At 45.9% G+C, this 19,300-nt stretch overlaps 2 long non-coding RNA genes across 2 annotated transcripts; one reads left to right on the top strand and one right to left on the bottom strand.

Moving 5' to 3' along the window:
• The first annotated feature begins 460 nt into the window (after window positions 1-460).
• Window positions 461-1,616, top strand: LOC132591327 (uncharacterized). Its single transcript, XR_009556913.1, has 2 exons — window positions 461-510; window positions 1,119-1,616. It is a non-coding gene; the product is annotated as an uncharacterized LOC132591327 (long non-coding RNA).
• An 8,664-nt stretch (window positions 1,617-10,280) lies between these two features.
• LOC132591352 (uncharacterized) lies at window positions 10,281-11,286 on the bottom strand. The gene is made up of 2 exons (XR_009556925.1): window positions 11,254-11,286; window positions 10,281-10,822 (listed from the first exon to the last, which is right to left on the bottom strand). It is a non-coding gene; the product is annotated as an uncharacterized LOC132591352 (long non-coding RNA).
• Window positions 11,287-19,300: the final 8,014 nt, after the last annotated feature.

The raw sequence follows: 19,300 nt of genomic DNA on the forward strand, positions 1-19,300 counted from the left end.
GTTCCTGTATTACAGGGAATTGTACTAGATGACCCTCCTAGTGCCTTCCAGTCCTACAATTCTATGAAAGTGGTGTGTAATCAAATACACATTTGTAGTGATAACTGAATTTCCATGGAATGTGCATGAGCTCTGCACACACCAAGTGATCTCAAAAGAGAGAGAAAAACCCCTGGTCTCCCCACCTTGGAACTCATATGGGGTGTGTCCAGCAATCATTGCCCAGGTGACACAATGACAACACGACCGAGACCCAAATGGATGGAGACATCATCCCATGCTTGGAAATTCTGTGTGCAATGCCATGAGTCAAAGCCAAGGTTGCACAGCTCCAACTAATTAAGAAAGAGATTGGTACAAAATGCAAAGGAAAAGAAAACAAATTGGCATGGCTGGGCCATGGCTCAATCGACAGGAGGGGTTGGCTAAGGAATAGTATAAAAAGGTGTCCTGGATGGGAGGCTGACATTCACAACAGCTGCACTTCCAGAGATCTCTTTGGTGAACCAGGTAAGTCTCTCTCCCTCTCCCTCTCCCTCTCCCTCTCTCCCTCCCTCATCCTCATTTCAGGCAGTGGTGGCTGATGTCCATTGGGACTGGGATGGTGGAAGGCCTTAGAAGCAATCTGGTTCCCTCCAATGCTGCTGGACTCCAGCTCTCATCATTCTCCTAACAACTCTCAGCACTCTTAACAAACTTCAGCTCTGAAAATTATTTAGGGGAAGCCATGACTGTTTAAAGTTGTTTCTTGGGGACTTAAATGTATGGTCTGAATGTGACCTTGGGAGCAATCTGTTGCCTGCCAATGTTCCCATCAGCCCCAAGCATGGCCACTGTTTAGGGATGCTGGGAGTTGTCATGCAACAACATCTAGAAGACACCAAATTGGCTACACCTGGATTAGTGTGTGAGAGATGTTGGATAATTTCCATGCTGTCTGGAGGGGCAGGGGGCAAGGAGCCCAAGAGCAGGGTTGTTGTGAGAATGAAATGGGGAAGGGGAGTGTCATGTATGGATGCCTTGTGGGACTTCCTGGGAGGAAAGTTGGGATGCAAATGGAATTGTAAATAAACCGATTCAACAAAAGTAAGCCCAGATCTGCCTTCTGTTTCCTACAGGTTTGCTTTGACAACCAAGAAAGATGTGCTCCCGTCAGGACAAAGACCAATGCTACAAGCAGGAGAAACAGGAAGGATCCTGTTGTAGTGGCCGGAGGTCTTCCACCAGTGAGGACCGAGGTTCCTGCTGTCTGGGACGGAGGAACAGCGGAGGGTGTCATGGCAATCAGGGTTCATCCGGCTGTCACGGGAAGCAACAAGAGCAGCAACAGCAACAGCAACAGCAGCAGCAGGTCTTCCAAGTGCCATCTCAGAAGCTGAAGTAACACTAAGGAGAATTCCTAGGAGGGTTTTGGTGGATCATTTCAACACCAGTTGCTGAGCAGCTTTATCCTTGCGCCAAGATCCACCACCCAAAATGCTCCAAATTCTCAGCTGCCTCTTCTCCTCTTCAAAGGGGGTCATCATTTGGAGCATGAGAAGAGCAAGAAGAGACATCCAGATATTTCTATTTGCACACATAAGAGAATAAAAAAATAAACAATTAATCATAATGAACTCTTGATTTTTGTTTTTGTTTTGTTTGTTTGTTTTAAAAAAATATTTTAATAGTCTCTGCATTTCATCCAAATAATCTTCCATTTCTATCCGGTAAATGACCAGCGTCAACGTCACTTTGATGTAGGCTCATAGGAAGTTGTATTCTACTGAAACAGAGCCTTGGCCATCTAGTTCAGTATTGTGTACTCTGAATATTGCATACATTATTGGGTACAGCGGCTCTCCAGGGTTTCAGGTAAGGGAGGCAGTGAGGCTTCTGAATTCCAGTTACTAGGAATCCCAGGAAGGGAGAGTGATCTTGCATAGCCTCCAACATTTCTCTGGTGAAAATAGGGAGGTCCTATTCCAATAATAATAATAATAATAATAATAATAATAATAATAATAATAATAATAATAGACTTAAAATTACTATATTAATATTAATATTCCACACATCTGACCAGTGTCCGGCATATATAAAAACATCAAAAAATATCAAAAAACACCCATAATCCCTAGTCAAAATTTTATTGCTCCTTCATTCAATCATAGATTTGTAGAGCTGAAAGAGATCACAGGAGTCATCTATTTGAAACCCCAGCAATGCAGGAATCACATCTATCCCTGATAGGTGACTTTCCAACCACTTTTTAAAGGATGTTCTTTCCATTCTCTGAATGGCCGAAAAGAGGGTGCCACCTAGACTAGAGCTGTGCATCTTTATTTTTATTTGTTATTTTACTTTGTTATTTTTATTTTTTAAAAGGTCGATTTTCTTTTTCTCCCCCCCCCCTCTGTTTTTTCATCTTTAAGGCCACCCAATCTGTTGTCCCTGGGGTGTTAATGACATTCATTAAGGACATTTGCATGCCCCCTCCGATATATGGCCCTGCTCATTTAAAGTACTTTTTCTATTCCTTCTCCCACTCTTCCAGACACTCTTCCTCCCTGAGATTTCTCCCAGTTATGGGAGAGTGTTCTCCTGTTCAACTTTGATAGGATTTTCAAAGATCCAGGGTCCATTTAAATTTATTTTAATTTTTTTCCAATCTTTAAACAGCTTTCATTCATAAAAAAAGCTTTTTCCATTCACAAAAACTGAGGGTACTCCACTCCATTTATAAAGCTCAGAACATCAACAGTTCAGTTCTTTGTATCCAACAGTTTGCTAATAGTTAGCTAAGTGCAGCTTTAAAAGTAACAAAAGACTGATGTGTTTCCAAATGTCTTTTGATCTCATTCACAAGTCCATGCTGCAGAGTTCCTTCCTTTTTAGATTCCGTCTTTGCCAAACTGAATTTAATCCCAAATTCTCTAGTTTTAAAGTGAAAACATTTGGCAATGAATACCTTACTTTAGATAGTCTGCTGCTTCAGGTGGTGATTCGTAGTTTTGGCTTTTTTGAGCTGCGATAGAGCCGTGAGCGAACTCAAGCCGCTGCTCTCTCGTGCCCCCCACTCACTGCCGATGCAGTTGCGAGACTCCGCAAGCGCGGCCAGTTTTTCTTCACTCAGCTGGTCCCCACTTATCTGTGGGGCTTTTTAAGGGGGGTGTCTAACCCTGGCATGCACCCCTGTCACCCAAATGGCCTAGTAACAGTCGTCTTTTAGGCAGACGATCCACTGCGCACCGCCATTTCCCTCTGCAGACAAATCAGAAGCCCTATTGTTGGGATCCATCTGTCCTGAGAGACAATTTAGTGCACCTCCGAGGGTGAAGTCGAACCACTGGAGAATCACAGCGCCTGTTGTGGCTGCAGAGACCACTAATTCATAACTGCTGCCTCCCACGTTGTTTTTGCAACTTTAGCAGCACCGAAGCGTCATGCCTGGGTCATATGCATGGAGTTCCTGGGCTGCCCAGATGATGAGAACCCCCTCTCTGCCTTGCTGATGTGATCCAAAGGGGAATAGAGCAATTCATGTGGGACCTCTTTGGCTGCAGGAGTTGCTGGAAGGAGGCGAGGAAGACACTATCTAACCTTCTTAAGGACTCCACTCCGTATTTGTGTAGGGTTTCTTCTCCTGGTGATAGCCCGCAAGACAGCAGGAATTGCTTTTTCCTCAAGGTTGAGTTCCGAAGCCTTTCTCACGAAAGAGTATAACAGCAAAGCAGGAGAGATTTGGATCACAGTTTTCCTTCCCCTAAATCAGGCATCCCCAAACTTCGGCCCTCCAATTCCCATCATCCCTGACCACTGGTCCTGTTAGCTAGGGATCATGGGAGTTGTAGGCCAAAACATCTGGAGGGCCGCAGTTTGGGGATGCCTGTCCTAGATGGACTACCTTCTGAAGTTGATGAGCCCCATCTGCCCCCATGCCACTGTATAAGACAGTAATATAAAAATATCTGAGCAACTAATGGTAAGTGATTACAAGCAAGCAACAGGAAGGGTCATAGCTTAGTGGCAGAGCATCTGCTTGGCATGCAGCAAGTGCCAGGTACAGTCCTGGCATCTCCAGGTAGGGCTGTGAAAAGCTCCCCACCTAAAACCCCAAAGACTCAATGCCCTTTCAGTGTGTTTAACACAGCGATGGATGGACCAGTGGTCTGACTCTGTACAAAACAGCTTCCTGTGTAAACCAGCTTTTTATTCAAGAACTGGGGCTAAAATCTCACTTGATTTTTAGGCTAAGGACCATACATTGTGGCAGAGCAGAAATATGAAGGTAGCTCAGTGGCAGAGTAGCCTCGCTAACTAGAGCTTAGAAAGGCACCCTGTCTGAAACACTGGAGACTGACTTGGTGTAAGACAATTCCTTATGTTCTATATTGGGCCCAAGGCCCAGTGGCAGAGCATCTTCCTTTTGTGCAGAAGGTCCTGGGTTCAAACAACAACACTTCCAGTTAATTCTAGGAGAGACTCCCTGCCTGAAAACCTCAAGGTCAGCTGCCAGTCCATGTGGATTGGGGCTAGATGGTGAAGTCAGGTGTTGCATCCTGGCAGAAGGAACCCACAGAAACAGGTGCATAACATACTGGAGTGTAACAGAAGATAGAAATCTCATGTAGGGATGAGTCAAAACTCATAAATGCAAAATGGTGGGAAGTTAAGGAAATGTGAGGTCAAGGGTGTGCCAAAAGCTCTATCAGAATGCCACTGGTTTCTGAAATGGAATGTCTGGAGATGGTATAAAAAGCTCTTTTGTTCCAAAGGATCCTCATTCGCTCGACAACACTTGACTTGACAACAACGTCTTCTCAGTGATCAACAGGGTAAGTATGAGGACCTCACTGTTCTCTGGACTGTCAATGGATCTCTCATTCTCCAAGGGAGACTTCTGCCAAATCTAACTGAGTAGGACCAATAGCTTTCCAGATTTGCGACCAGAGAGGTCAAGGGCTGCTAGTCACAATGGCTATGTTCTACCTCCGCTGGTGGGGGCTCTATGCCCTGAATACCAATTACTGGGAATTGCAAGTGGGGAGAGGTGCTGTTGCACTCGGGCCCTGCTTTGAGGCATCTGGTTGGCCACTATGAGAACAGGATGATGGACAAAATGGGCCGCCTTTGGTATGATGCAGCAGGCTCTCCTGACATTCTTATAGGATCAGGCAAATTCATGGAGAATGAGGGGATCAATGGCTGTGGTGGCTATGTCTGGAGCATTGCACCTCTGAGCATCAGTTACTAGAAATCACAAGTGGACAGACAGCTGCTGAACTCAGGACCAATTTATTGAGGCATCTGGTTGGCCAGTATGAGAACAGGATGTTGGCCTACTTGGGTCTTTGTCAGGATCCAGTAGGCTCTTTATTTGTTCTCATGATGATATTTTACTGAACCAAATTCAAGATCCTTGTGATAACTTAGAAACTCATTAACAACTTAGGACTTAGATACCGTACTTGGGCTCCCAACTTTCATCATCCACAACCAGTCTGACCAAAGTAGAGGATGGTGGCCATTGTATTCCAGCCTGATGGAATGGCTGCTGTAAATGATAGTGGTGGAACTGGTCCTTTAGCAAAGAAGGGGAAGAGGCCCTGCAGACCCATCTCTCCCCCTGCTACAGCCTCATGGAATTACTAGTGATGTGCTGAACCTTTGAATGGCCATTATCTTGATTAGATTGTTGAGTTCATCTAGCTCTGTACTGCCTATTCCAACTTGCAACAGCTCTCCAGGGTTTCAGCCTGGAGCGTCTCCCAACCCTTCCTGGAAGATCCAGGGATTGAACCTGGGACCTTCTGCATGCAAAGCTAATGCTCTACTTCTGAGCCACAGTCCTCCTCTATAGAAAGAAACATAGCCTTGTATGGAGTAAAACCATTGGCTACAGACAGCTCAATGTTGTCCACCTTGACTGATAGCAGCTCTGCAGACCCAGCCTTGTCTGACTGACCCTGTGACCTTCTTCTGCATGCAAAACAATTGTGCTACCCACAGAGCTATGGGCCCATTTCCCCTTTTAGTCAAACTGTTGGTCCATCTCATCTAGCTTTTCCTCCTTCGACCAGCTGTGGTTGACTAGAAGTTTTTGGCAGTGGGAAAACGATGACTGAGATGCTAATTTTTTGAACTGAGCAGGGCTTTGATATACAAAACATGTGTTTTACTGCTGAGTATTGGGAATTCTTGATTGGCATAGCATTTTGCGAGAGCTTGACTAATTATTGTAAAATCAGCATTTAGCTGGAAGTTTAAAGGGTTTTTAATGGCATTTCTTAAAACTGTGTGTGCCTGGTTAGATTGGCTGGACCAGAGCAGGGACAAGGAACCTGAGGCCCTCCAGAAATTGTTGGACTCCAATTCCCACCAACCCTAGTCAGTATGGCTAATGGTCAGGGGTGATGGGAGTTGTAGTTTAGCCATTTTCTTGGACTCCAGCTCCTATCGGTCCCTGCCAGCATCACCCAAAGTCAGGTGTGGTGAGAGTAGGAATCTGGAAGTTCATAGGTTCCTCAACCCTCATGGAATTATTTTTAAGGGGTGTGTGTCATTCTGCAAGGAAAGGAAACAGTACAAGACGTGGGTTGCACAAAAGTTCTCCAAACTTAAATCAGACTAAATTGTGTCCACATACTGAAAGTAATCACACAATAGGGGGCTTAATCCTAGACAGGAAGGAGTTATCTTCTTTCAGGGATATAGAATTGGTATACTGGGATAGTCTTATTGCACTTTGATTAAGAAGCACGCAGATCTTGATTTCTGAAAACACAATTGAAAACTGTCAAATGTCCTAAAAGCAACGTTGACTTGGGAACAAAGCATCTCATTTGAGAGGCATTTGTATTGTAGGGAAAGGTCTCTCTGGAGCTTCTTCTAAACCCTAAGGTGCATGGATAAATATCATATGAGCAGCAGCATGGATTGTGAATGTTGCTGATGTTGCATGTCCACCACTGGTGGGAAATCAATTTCCTTGGGAAATATTCTAGTATATTTAAAGAACATGTCTCAACCAATCAGGGATCATATATGAAACACACATATAGAGGTGTAAAATAAAGAAGGGGAAACGTGTAGCCCTCCAGGTGTTGTTGGTCCCTGTTTTCCTTCACTCCATCCAGCATGACTGAAAGGCAAAGAATGGAGTCCAAAAACAACTGGAGGGCTTCAGGTTTCCCACTGATGATCAACAGGGTTGCCAAACCTCCAGGTCTAACCTAAAGTCTCCAGGTTTTCTTTGACTCCCTTCAAATGGCTGGTGGAGGCTTGAATCTCCAGGTGTGTTAGAATGCTAGTAGTAGTAGTAGTAGTATTAGTAGTAGTGGAAGTAGAAAGAGAAGTAATAATTTGTTCAGAAGACTTGCAAGCTTCATCCCATCAGGAGCTGACTGCAAATGACAGCTTAGATACTTGGGGAGGGTCTGCCCTGCTTGCTTCTCTCTCTCAATTGATCTCAGTATCCAGGACCCACAACCATAACATCACAAGGAGCCACCCCAGGGTCTCGGGTTTGGGATCTAAAATATCAGGGCCTGGGATGTTCCTCATGTGGCAACACAGCTGGTCTAGGAAAAGATGTCTATCAAAGGTGGGGAACCTCTGAACCCCCAGATGTTATTGGATTCTTATGTCTAGCATCCCCAACCAGCATGGCTAATGGAAGAAGGAAAATGAGAATTCTAGTCCAACAACATCTGGAGGATCACATACCTACTTTACAGAATACCCCAAAAGCTGCTCCCTTGGAGAAACCTGATCAAAAATGATGTTGGTCTTTCTCCCTCTTTCTCTCCCTCCAGAAGTTATCAAAGCCATAGCAAATATGAGCCAACAACGACAACAACAAGGAGGCGGTGGCTGTTGTGGCGGCAGAGGTGGAGGAGGAGGAGGAGGAGGAGGAGGAGGAGGAGGAGGAGGAGGAGGAGGAGGAGGAGGAGGCTGTTGTGGTGGCCGTGGAGGCGGTTGCTGTTGTTGTGGTGGCAGAGGTGGTGGTGGATCATCTCAACAAAGCCAGAGGAGTGGAGGATGCTGCCGTAGCGGTGGTGGTGGAGGTGGTGGTGGAGGAGGTGGTGGAGGATGTTGCGGTGGCCGTGGAGGTGGATCTTCTCAAGGCGGAAGCAGCAGTGGAGGAGGATGCTGCGGTGGCAGAAGCAGCGGCGGAAGCAGTGGCGGAAGCAGCGGCGGAAGCAGCGGCGGATGTTGTGGTGGCGGCAGTGGTGGTGGTAGTGGTGGAAGTTCTCAGCAGAAGATGAAGTAGATGCCTCCAGAAATACCTGAAATACCAAACCACAATGATCACCACCTCTTGGTTGCTGTCTTTTCCAGATGATGAGCCAGACCTTCCTCTAGCATGGGAAACATAGTCTTTCATTTTCCTGCTATGACTACCTCTTTCAAGGCATTAAAATCTTCTTTCCTGCAAGCCTTTCAGTGTCATTGTGTTCTTTTCCTATCTTCACTTCTCCATACACACATACATTCCTACTCTTTACCCCCATTGTGCACTCTGACTGGAAGCAGCTCCCAAGCTCTGCAGGTAGTCCATACACAAAACCTATGGGAGATGTTGGGGATTGAATCTGAGACCTTCTTCATAAAGAAGGTTCACTGCCACTGATTTAGGAGCCCTCCCAAAATAGGAATCTGCCTGGATAACCTTGCCCAGTATGGCCTACTCTAACTGTCTCCATCTCTCCAGGTGCCCCAAAAGAGGAAGATATTTCCCATCCTTTCCCACATGATCTCTTTTCAATTGGAGATGCTGTGGGCTGAATTTGGGATCCTTCTTACATTATTGAGCTAGAATGATGGACCTACAGTCTCAGTATAAAGGAGCTTCCTATATCCTTCTTCCACGGTGGAATAAAAAGGTGGCGTTTAAGAAAACATGATCTAAATTTGATCTCTTCAGGGAACGGTTCACTGTGTACCTATTATTTTACATCTGTTCTTATTTCAGGCAAAGATAGAGGTGTTCTTTTGAATCTCCTCCAAGCTTCAACCTTTTCCAAAAACACCCAAATGAGTCATCTTGTCTAATTCCTTGCCAAACAAACAGAACCTGATTATCACCTGACACGAGAAGTTTGTCAGAAAATCTGATTAGGAAAATATATAGAAGAATGACTAATGCTCTCCTTAGGGTTTTAGATCATAGAAGCCATTTCCTAGGGGCCGCAGTGCCTTTTTCCTTCCTTAAAATATTTGAGGGGCTGGGCCCCAAGAACCTAATGGGCATTGCCATTCAAATGGTGTGGGGGTGGCTTAACTGGGCCCTCATAATGCTTTATTCAAGTTAGCACCCCTGTTGCAGATGATTGGTCCATCTAGCTCAAGATAAGTTACACTGATTGGATCTGTGTTATCCCTGTGGACTCAACTGGTTGTCGTCAGATGGGCTTCGGGTGACATTGTATAAGAGTACGGTATTTTACGAGTTTGTTCATTAAATGTGCTTATAAGCGAGCTTTAAAGATAAGTCCTCCCAAGTAGGCTTCCCAGAAAAACAAACAAACCAATGTCCCATGTTCAATACCTTGCTTTCCCAAAAACAAAAGAAGGATCATGATAAATCAGGCCAATGACCTATCTCATTCAGTATCCTATTTTAACAGTGCAAAACCACAAGAGTAGACCCTCCAATAGGCCCTATTTTCCAGGGAAAGTTCTGGATTTACAGGAGCTGGCCCGGTTTCTGATTTGATCCCAAAATCTCCTGCTTTTCCTTAAGACACCCCTCTTTTCACTGGATAAATGTTGGTAGGTATGGAGTTATCCAACCCGGGAGCCAAAGAGATAAGTCACTATACAACCTTTATAACACATCTGAAGGCAACCCTTTAGAGGGAAGTTTATTATGTTTTTATATGTTGGAAGCTGCCCAGAGTGACTCACAACTGAGTTATATGGGTGGAATATTGATGATGATGATGATTGATGATGATGATGATGGAATAGGACATCCATATTTTCACCAGAGAAATGTTGGAGGCTATGGAAGATCACTCTTCCTTCCTGGAATTCCCAGCAACTGGCATTCAGAAGCATCACTGCCTCCCTTACCTGAAACCCTGGAGAGCCACTGTACACAATAATGTACACAATATTCAGAGTACACAATACTGAGCTAGATGACCAAGGCTCTGTTTCAGTAGAATGCAACTTCCTATGAACATACATCAAAGTGACATTTATGCTGGTCATTTACTGGATAGAAATGGAAGATTATTTGGATAAATTGCAGAGGTGCTTAGAATAAAAAATAAAAATGAACAAATAAAGAGTTCATTATTAATAAAGGTTTATTATTTATTCCCTCATGTGCGCAAATGAACAGCAAATAGAAATAGCTGGATGCCTCTCCTTGCTCTTCTCATGCTCCATATGTCACAGGAGATGTTCCCCTTTGAAGAGGAGAAGAGGTAGCTGAGAATTGGGGTGGTCGAATTGGGCACAGAGATAAAGGTGACAGAACATATTGAAAATGTATCAAATGATCAACAACTGGTGTTAAAATTACTCCACAAAATCCCTGCAGAATTAGGCCCTTCTAAGAATTCTCCTTAGTGTCACTTCAGCTTCTGAGATGGCACTTGGAAGACCTGCTGCTGTTGCTGTTGCTGCTCTTGTTGCTTCCCGTGACAGCCGGATGAACCCCGATTGCCATGACACCCTCCGCTGTTCCTCCGTCCCAGACAGCAGGAACCTCGGTCCTCACTGGTGGAAGACCTCCGGCCACCACAGCAGGACCCTTCCTCTTTCTCCTGCTTGTAGCATTGGTCTTTGTCCTGACGGGAGCACATCTTTCTTGGTTGGCAAAGCAAACCTGTAGGAAACAGAAGGCAGATTTGGGCTTATTCTTGTATAATTGGGTAATTCCTGACTGAATTTGCATCCTACCTTCCCTCCCAGGATCCCAACAAGTCATTTATAAATGACTCTCCCCTGTGCTCATTTCACTCTCACAACAATCCTGATGTTGGGCTCCTTGCCACTAGCAGCCAATGTGGTATATTCTAGATGTTGTTGGATGGCATCCCCTAAATAATTTTCAGAGCTGAAGTTTGTTAAGAGTGCTGAGAGTTGTTAGGAGAATGATGAGAGCTGGAGTCCAGCAGCATTGGAGGGAACCAGATTGCTTCTAAGGCCTTCCACCATGCTAGTACCATTGGGCATCAGCCACCCCTGCCTGAAAGGAGGATGAGGGAGGGAGGGAGGGAGGGAGGGAGAGGGAGAGGGAGAGGCAGAGAGACTTACCTGGTTCACCAAAGAGATCTCTGGAAGTGCAGCTGTTGTGAATGCCAGCCTCCCATCCAGGACACCTTTTTATACTATTCCTTAGCCAACCCCTCCTGTCGATTGAGCCATGGCCCAGCCATGCCAATTTGTTTTCTTTTCCTTTGCATTTTGTACCAATCTCTTTCTTAATTAGTTGGAGCTGTGCAACCTTGGCTTTGACTCATGGCATTGCACACAGAATTTCCAAGCATGGGATGATGTCTCCATCCATTTGGGTCTCGGTCGTGTTGTCCTTGTGTCACCTGGGCAATGATTGCTGGACACACCCCATATGAGTTCCAAGGTGGGGAAACCAGGGGTGTTTCTCTCTCTTCTGAGATCACTTGGTGTGTGCAGATCTCATGCACATTCCATGGAAATTCAGTTATCACTACAAATGTGTATTTGATTACTCACCACTTTCATAGAATTGTAGGGCTGGAAGGCACTAGGAGGGTCATCTAGTACAATTCCCTGTAACACAAGAATTGTTTGCCCAATATGGGGGTTGAACCCATGACTGTGAGATTAAGTGTCTTATGCTCTGCCGAATGAGCTATAATCAATCACATGACATGGTGCGCGCACACCTTTTTTTATTTGATTTTTTAAAAAAATTATAATGCTTTATTGATTTAAAAAACAAAAACAAAACAATCAACAAAACGAATCCAAATCAATACATATTACAAAGATTTTTTTTTTAGATTTATACATTTTTTTATCAGTAATTTTTATTGTTTTCTCTTACATCAACATCAACATAAACAAACATAACATAGACCTGTTCACAAATCCCAAAGTTACAAATACAAGATACACAATCCAATAAATCCGTTCTGCCGAACTTGACTTCCCCTTTACATTCTCTTTGGTTTTGTTCCTTAAAGTCTAATTTATACGCTTTTTTTCTTTCCATACTGTATCTCCGTATACTATTATTTCTTCTATACATACATTATTTTTACAGTTGCAGATGTTACATCATTCCTGTGAGTGTTTTTACCGTTTTGCAATGCCTTTTGCGATAGTCCAAAAATTTACTCCAATCCTTATACGGTAAGTCTTTTGATCTTTTTGTTCTCTTATCCTTCCCGTCAGCATAGCCAGTTCTATATACTCAGTCATTTTACCTCTCCACTCTTCTACTGATGGGGTTTCTGATGTTTTCCACCTCTGTGCTAGTAGAATTCTAGCCACAGTGGTGGCATACATAAATATTTTTACATCTTCCTTTTTGATTTCATTCCCTATTAAACCTAACAAAAATAACTCCGGCTTTTTCGGGAATGTATATTTTAGCATTCTTTTGATCTCATTATATATTATTTCCCAAAAGGGTTTCACTTTTTTACATAGCCACCACATGTGATATGTATCGCCATTTTCCTCTTTACATTTCCAACACTTTTTATCTTTTGTTTTCTATATATTTGCAAGCTTGACTGGAGTCAAGTGCCAATGATACATCATCTTCATGATGTTCTCTTTAAGTATCGTACATGCGGTAAATTGTAGGTTTTGGTTCCAGAGCTTTAACCATAGATCGATCTCAATGTTATAACCAAAATCCATGGTCCATTTGATCATGTCATCTTTAGTTTCCTCATCTTTGGTATTCCATTCCAAAATAAAGTCATATGTTTTTCGACAGTAGTTTCTTATTTCCCTCCACTATATCCAGTTGAAATTTTGATTTACAGTTACCGAAACCATTTTCTCTGTTATCCTCTTTGAATAAATCCCTTATTTGGTAGTATTGGAGCCAACTTGTCATCTTACCCTGCAATTGTTCATATGACTTAATTTTCCATCCTTTTTCAGATTATACTATTATTTCCTCATACGTTAACCAATTGGACTCCATATTTTTTTTCTTTATTGTCAGTGCTTCCGTTGGAGATAACCACCAGGGAGTCTTTCTTTCTAGCAATGTTTTGTACCTCTCCCACACTTCAAATATCGGTTTTATCAGGATATGTGTCAAAAATCCTTTGTGGACTCTAACTTTGTTATACCATAGGTACGAGTGCCACCCGTACCTATTATTAAATCCTTCCAGATCTAGTAGATCTGTGTCCTTCAACACCATCCATTCCTGTGCCCATACCAGACAGGCCGCTTCATAGTATGTTCTTAAGTCTGGCAGGGCAAAGCCTCCTCGTTCTTTTTTATCTATTAATAGCTTGTGCTTTATTCTTGGAGGCCTCCCCTGCCAGACAAATCTTGAGATTCATACGTAACAAATTCCGTCATGACTTCAGATCACCCCAATGTGGTTCCCAAATTACATTTTTGGCTACACACTTTCTATTGTCTCTCCTAAGTTGTTTCAGTTACCGTATATTGATTTTGTACAATTCTCTAATTTCATGCAGAAGTCAATCCAGGCCTCCTAGAGAATTTAGATTTTTACAATGTTCTTTTAAATATACTCTGTAAATATCCCACTCTCAATTGAATGTTTTTTCTGTGTCATCTCAGAGTCTTGCTGTCATTCTTGCTAACTCTGTATATTCTAACATTTTCGTCTGCCACTCCAATTTGGTAGGGATGGAATCTCCAGCCTTTTGCAATTAAACTTCTTGCTGCGGCTATTGCATACATAAAAATTCTCCTTAGATTTTTTGGAATTTCGTTACACATTATATCACAGCAGAAAGGCTTCAGGCTTTTTGGAGAAGGAGAATTTAAACATTTTCTTAATTTCATTATAAATTATATCCCAGAATTCCCTTATTTTTTTACAATTCCACCACATGTGGTTCATCGTGCCTTCCAACTCTCTGCATATCCAACAAATGCTTGGCCTGGTTTTGTACATTTTGGCTAGTTTTATAGGTGTTAAGTACCATCGGTAAAGCATTTTCATGTAATTCTCTTTCAGGTCATAGAATGCAGTGAATTTCAGGTCCTACCTCCATAACCTTCCCCATGTTTCCATTTGAATATTGTGACTGAAATCTTTGGCCCATTGGACCATTAATGATTTAACTTCCTCCTCCTTGACCTCCCCGTCTAGGAGGAGTCTGTACATTTTAGAGAATGGTTTTTTATGGTTTGATTTAGATCTTTCTCGAGTCTTGGTATTTCTGTGGAGAAGCCCTTCTGTTTGTCTTTTTGGAATGTCTCATTTAATTGCAAATATTGCAACCAGTCTGTTAAGTAGGTTTGAAAGTCTTCATTGTTATTTTTTAAATTGTAGCCTATTTTCCTTGTCTTCCAATAATTTTTTTTAAGTTGCCCAATTACCTCTCATGGTTTTTTTTCTTTACCGATAATGCTTCAATTGGGGATAACCACCATGGCATTTTTGGCTCAAACAGGTCCTTATACTTAGCCCACACCACGTATAGCAATTTTCTAACCACGTGATTCAAAAAGCCTTTGTGGACTTTAACCCTTTCATAACCAAGCTAAGCATGCCAGCCATACTAATTCTCGAATCCTTCCAGATCCAGCAAGTGTTTTGTAGTGTCAACCATTCCCAGATCCAGGAGAGACAAGCCGCCTCATGATACAATTTCAGGTCTGGCAATTGGGGGGGGGGCAGTCTCTTTAACATCACTTAATAGATGGTGCTTGATCCTGGGTTCGCCCCCCCCCCCAAGCCAAATAAATCTTGAGATATCCCTATGCCAATCTCTGAAACAGCTTACACACCGGAATTTTCACAGGAATTGATTAGAACAAAAAGATCATTCTCGCAAGCACATTCATCTTTATCGTGAAAATTCTTCCCCAAAAGAAGATGTTTAATCTGTTCCAAATTTCCAAATTCTTTTTTATCTCCTTCCAAGTCTTAACGTAATTATCCAAAAATAGAAACAGTGCACACACACCATTTGAATGACAATGTCCATCCATTTCTGGGAGCCCCACCCCCTCATATATTTTATTGGAGGGAGAAGCCACTACGACACCAAGGACTCCTATGATCTACAACCCAAAGGAGTGCATTAGTCATTCATCTATATACCGTGTTTCTCCTAAAATAAGACACGTCTTATATTTATTTTTCCTCCAAAAAAACACACCACGGCTTATTTTGGGGGGATGTCTTATTTTCTCGAGCAGGAGCTGGCAACAGCATGCTGTGCCGAGCCCCAACCCGGTGAGAGCCGGCAGCAGCGCACCGCGCAGGACCCGTTGAGAGCCGGGGAGCAGAAAATAAAAATGGCAAGGTTGCCCTTGTAACAAAGCACAATAATAATACTGCGGAGCTGCGGAGCTCAGCGGGGTTCCGGCCCTCCCATTTGCGTGCTGCTGGGGAGCAGAAGAAACGCCGTGATCCAAGGATCCAAACGCGTCACCAGAACAGGAAGCAGCCGCGAAGGCGGCTGTGAGAGAAGCAGCGGCAGAGGGACCGGCAAGAGGCAGCTGCACGGGAGCCACTTCGGGGAGCACAGTGCAGCGTGAAGAGCCTGGTGAGAGGCAGCTGCGGCTGCAGGTGAAGCCCGGGATCTGCGTGGGCGACTGGGGGTGAGCGCCCTGAGCGCTGCGGCAGTGGTGAAGAGGCGCCCGATCAGCCCGCCTCTCAGCTGATCGGGCACCTCTTCGCCAACGCTGCAGCGCTCAGGGCGCTCACCCCCAGTCACCCACACAGATCCCGGGCTTCACCTGCAGCCGCAGCTGCCTCTCACCAGGCTCTTCGCGCTGCGCTGTGCTCCCCGAAGCGGCTCCCACCCCCGCAAATCACAGTGAGGTGGCCGCGGGGAAAGTGCCGAGAGCGCCCAGGAGCGCGGCTGCAGCGACGGTAGTCCCAGGGGCTGCGGAGGTGGCTGTGGGCACGCGCCAAGCCCCAAAGCACGGCGGCGGAGACGGCCACTGCAAGTGGCATGAAAAGAAGAAGGTGCGCTGTTGCCTCTTGCCGGCTCTTCCAAAGGCGCTTAAATGCCTTCTTTTCCTTGCCAGACCTGCTCCCCCCCCCGGCTTATTTTTGGGGTATGTCTTATATTTAATCAACTTGTGAAAAGCCTGCCATGTCTTATTTTGTAGGCCCGTCTTATTTTAGGAGAAACACAATATTTTCCGAATCAGCCTTTCTAACTAACTTCTCAGGTGGTAATCAGATTGAGTCTGATTGGCAAGGAAATAGACAAAAAGACTAATCTGGGTGTTTTTTAGAAAAGGTGGAATCTGGGAGGAGATTCAAAAGAACACCTCTGCCTTTGTCTGAAATAAGAACAGATGTAAAATAATAATAAAATAATAGGTACTGTGAGGGACAGGGGATATCGCGAAGTCCCTCCCCTCCTGAGTTCAAGCCCATCCCCGAGCACAGGGGAAAGCAGAGAGAGTTCCGATGCCAGTGGGGAAGCAGGAAGTCGTGTCCGAGGCTCAGGCAAGGTAGAGGAGCCAGGGTCCCAGGTGGGACAGGAAGGGGCGAATAAGGGGGGGAGACCCATCCCCCCAACTCCGGAATTACGCAGAAAGAGGAGGGGAAAGAGGATGGGTCTGCCAAAGCTTTTGTGTTGGAGAAAGACGCGCCAAAAGCCATTCGGAGGTTCTGAAACCGACTGACCACACCACTCCGTGTAAATAGCAATGACTTCAGCACTGTAAATACGCAGCACCAATAAAAGAATAAAATGCAGAGCTGCGTAGCGTCGTTACTCTGAAGTAGCCCACTCCGGCCACTGTGACAGCAACCTCCGAATCCTTTTTTGGGCTACTTTGGAGTTGCCGGGATGAGCGTGTCAGAGGCGGAGAGATGGCGGCAGATCGCGGAGCAAGCCCAGCAAGAACTGCAGCAGCTGTCGCTGCAGGCGCAGGGGGAATTGAAGGCAGCTAAAGAAGAGACTAAGAAGGTCCAGGACGACCGGCTACAACTTGCGGAACAGGTGAGAGCGCTACAGGAAAGAGAGCAGGAATTAAGGGCGGTGGCGGTAGACCTCCAAAACAAGCTGGATGCAGAGAAAAACAAGGCGGGAGGGGCACCCCAAGTCCAAGTGCTGCCAGGAAGGAGAGCCGGGACCCTAGTAAGCAAGTTCAATGGAGACCCGAGGGAATATCAGGGCTTTGAGACTGAGATTGTGTATGCTCTTGAGCTGCACCACGATGAGTTCCCTGATGATGAGCACAGGGTAGCGTTTATTGTGGAGCACCTTACCGGGGCAGCCAGGGAGTGGCTAAGACCGTTAATCGCAACAAAGAATCCTTGCATGAAGAATGTCAAACTATTTCTAGAAGGTTTGAAAACGATGTATTCGTCCGATAGTCATATGGACCAGACTAAGGAGGAACTTCATAATTTACGCCAAGGAAATATGACAGTTCGCGCGTATTGGGCGAAATTCACCATGCTGGTGCACAGATTGGGGTGGGAACTAGAGTCACCCCCAATGCAAGCGGCGTTCTACTTGGGGTTGCATGAGGAGGTGAAGGATGAGCTCTTGAGAGGTCCAAAGCCCAGTAATATGGATCAGCTGAGCAAAGCGGCTCTGGCGGTGGGGGTGAGACAGGAATCCCGGTGGAGCGACAAGCAAGCAACGCGCGCAAAGCGGGCTTGGTTCCCACGGTCGCAGGAGAAGCCACTCCCCCAACAACCCTTTCAAGCCACGCCTGGGGCCAGCCAGGACCAGGAACCCATGCAGATTGATAGCGCGCGCGCGGGGGCTTTTCAAACCCCAGCGGCGCCAAGACGCAAGGAGGGAAGGGGTGGGAATTGCTTTCTCTGCAACTCCCCCCAGCATCTCGTCAGAGACTGCTCTCATCGCAGAGAGTGGCAAGGAAAGGCGGGAACGGTTGTGCCCTCCCCCACTGACGCAGCACCACAGCAGGGAAACGGGAAAGCCTGGCTGCAAGAGACAAGGGGCAGCAGCCAGGCACAGTCAGCAGACAACAGCCCCAGCCCACCCACCCGCACAGAGAGGAGCAGAGCCAGCCCACCCCTCCCAGAGCAGGAGTGGTTCTAGAAGTGACGCTCACGCTCCCAAATGGCTATCCCCTGACGGTCCTCGCCCTAATTGACAGTGGGGCGTCAGCGAACTTCTTCTCGAGGAACTTTGCAGAACAGCACCAGATCCAGCTTCTGCAGCTGGATTTTCCTCTGCACGTGGCAACCATTGACGGCAGAGAGTTGCTGGGAGGGGCCATCACCCATCAACCCCCCCCATGAGAATGACGGTGGGAAGGCACTCAGAGACGCTGGCATTCAACGTCACCACCTTCTCAGACCCCCCCATCGTCTTGGGCATGAGCTGGCTGGCGCGCCACGACCCCTCCATCAGTTGGCACCAGAGATGCATCACTTTTGGATCGGACTTTTGCCTGGAACACTGCATGCAGCACCAACCAGGGGAGGGGCCTCCGATAGCCACGGTGGCCACCATGCACATCAAAGGGGGTGAGGCGATACCCAAGCCGTACTGGGACCTGCAGGAGGTCTTCAGCGAAGCGGAGTCCGACCACCTACCCCCACACAGGCCTTTTGACTGCCAGATCAACCTGGTGCCAGGGGCAACTATACCCCCAGCCAAGCTGTACGCCATGTCAGACCAGGAACTGGAGGATCTGCGCGCTTTCATCGACAAGAACCTCAAGCGGGGGTTCATCAGAGAAAGCAAGGCAGCAGGGGGCAGCCCGGTCTTCTGGGTGGACAAGAAAGACACGCAACAGCGCCGTCTTGTGGTGGATTTTAGACGGCTGAATTCAGTGACAGAGCCAGTGGCTTTCCCCATGCCCAGAGTGGATGATCTCCTGACAGCGGCACGCAGGGGCAAGATTTTCACCAAGCTAGACCTGAGGGGGGCGTACAACTTGATCAGGATCCGGGAAGGCGATGAATGGAAAACCACGATGTTCACGCCTCTGGGCTCTTTTGAATATCTGGTGATGCCCTTCGGGTTGCAAGGGGGCTCAGCATGCTTCCAGGCCTTCATGCACCACGTCCTGGGGTCCCTCCTCTTCAGGAAATGCTTGGTCTTCCTGGATGACATCCTTATCTATTCCGATGACCCAGTGCAGCATGTGAAAGATGTCAGGGAGGTGTTGCAGCGCCTGAAGGAGAACCACCTGTATGTGA

The sequence above is a fragment of the Zootoca vivipara genome, chromosome 17 (assembly GCF_963506605.1).
Source record: "Zootoca vivipara chromosome 17, rZooViv1.1, whole genome shotgun sequence".
NCBI lineage: Eukaryota > Metazoa > Chordata > Lepidosauria > Squamata > Lacertidae > Zootoca > Zootoca vivipara.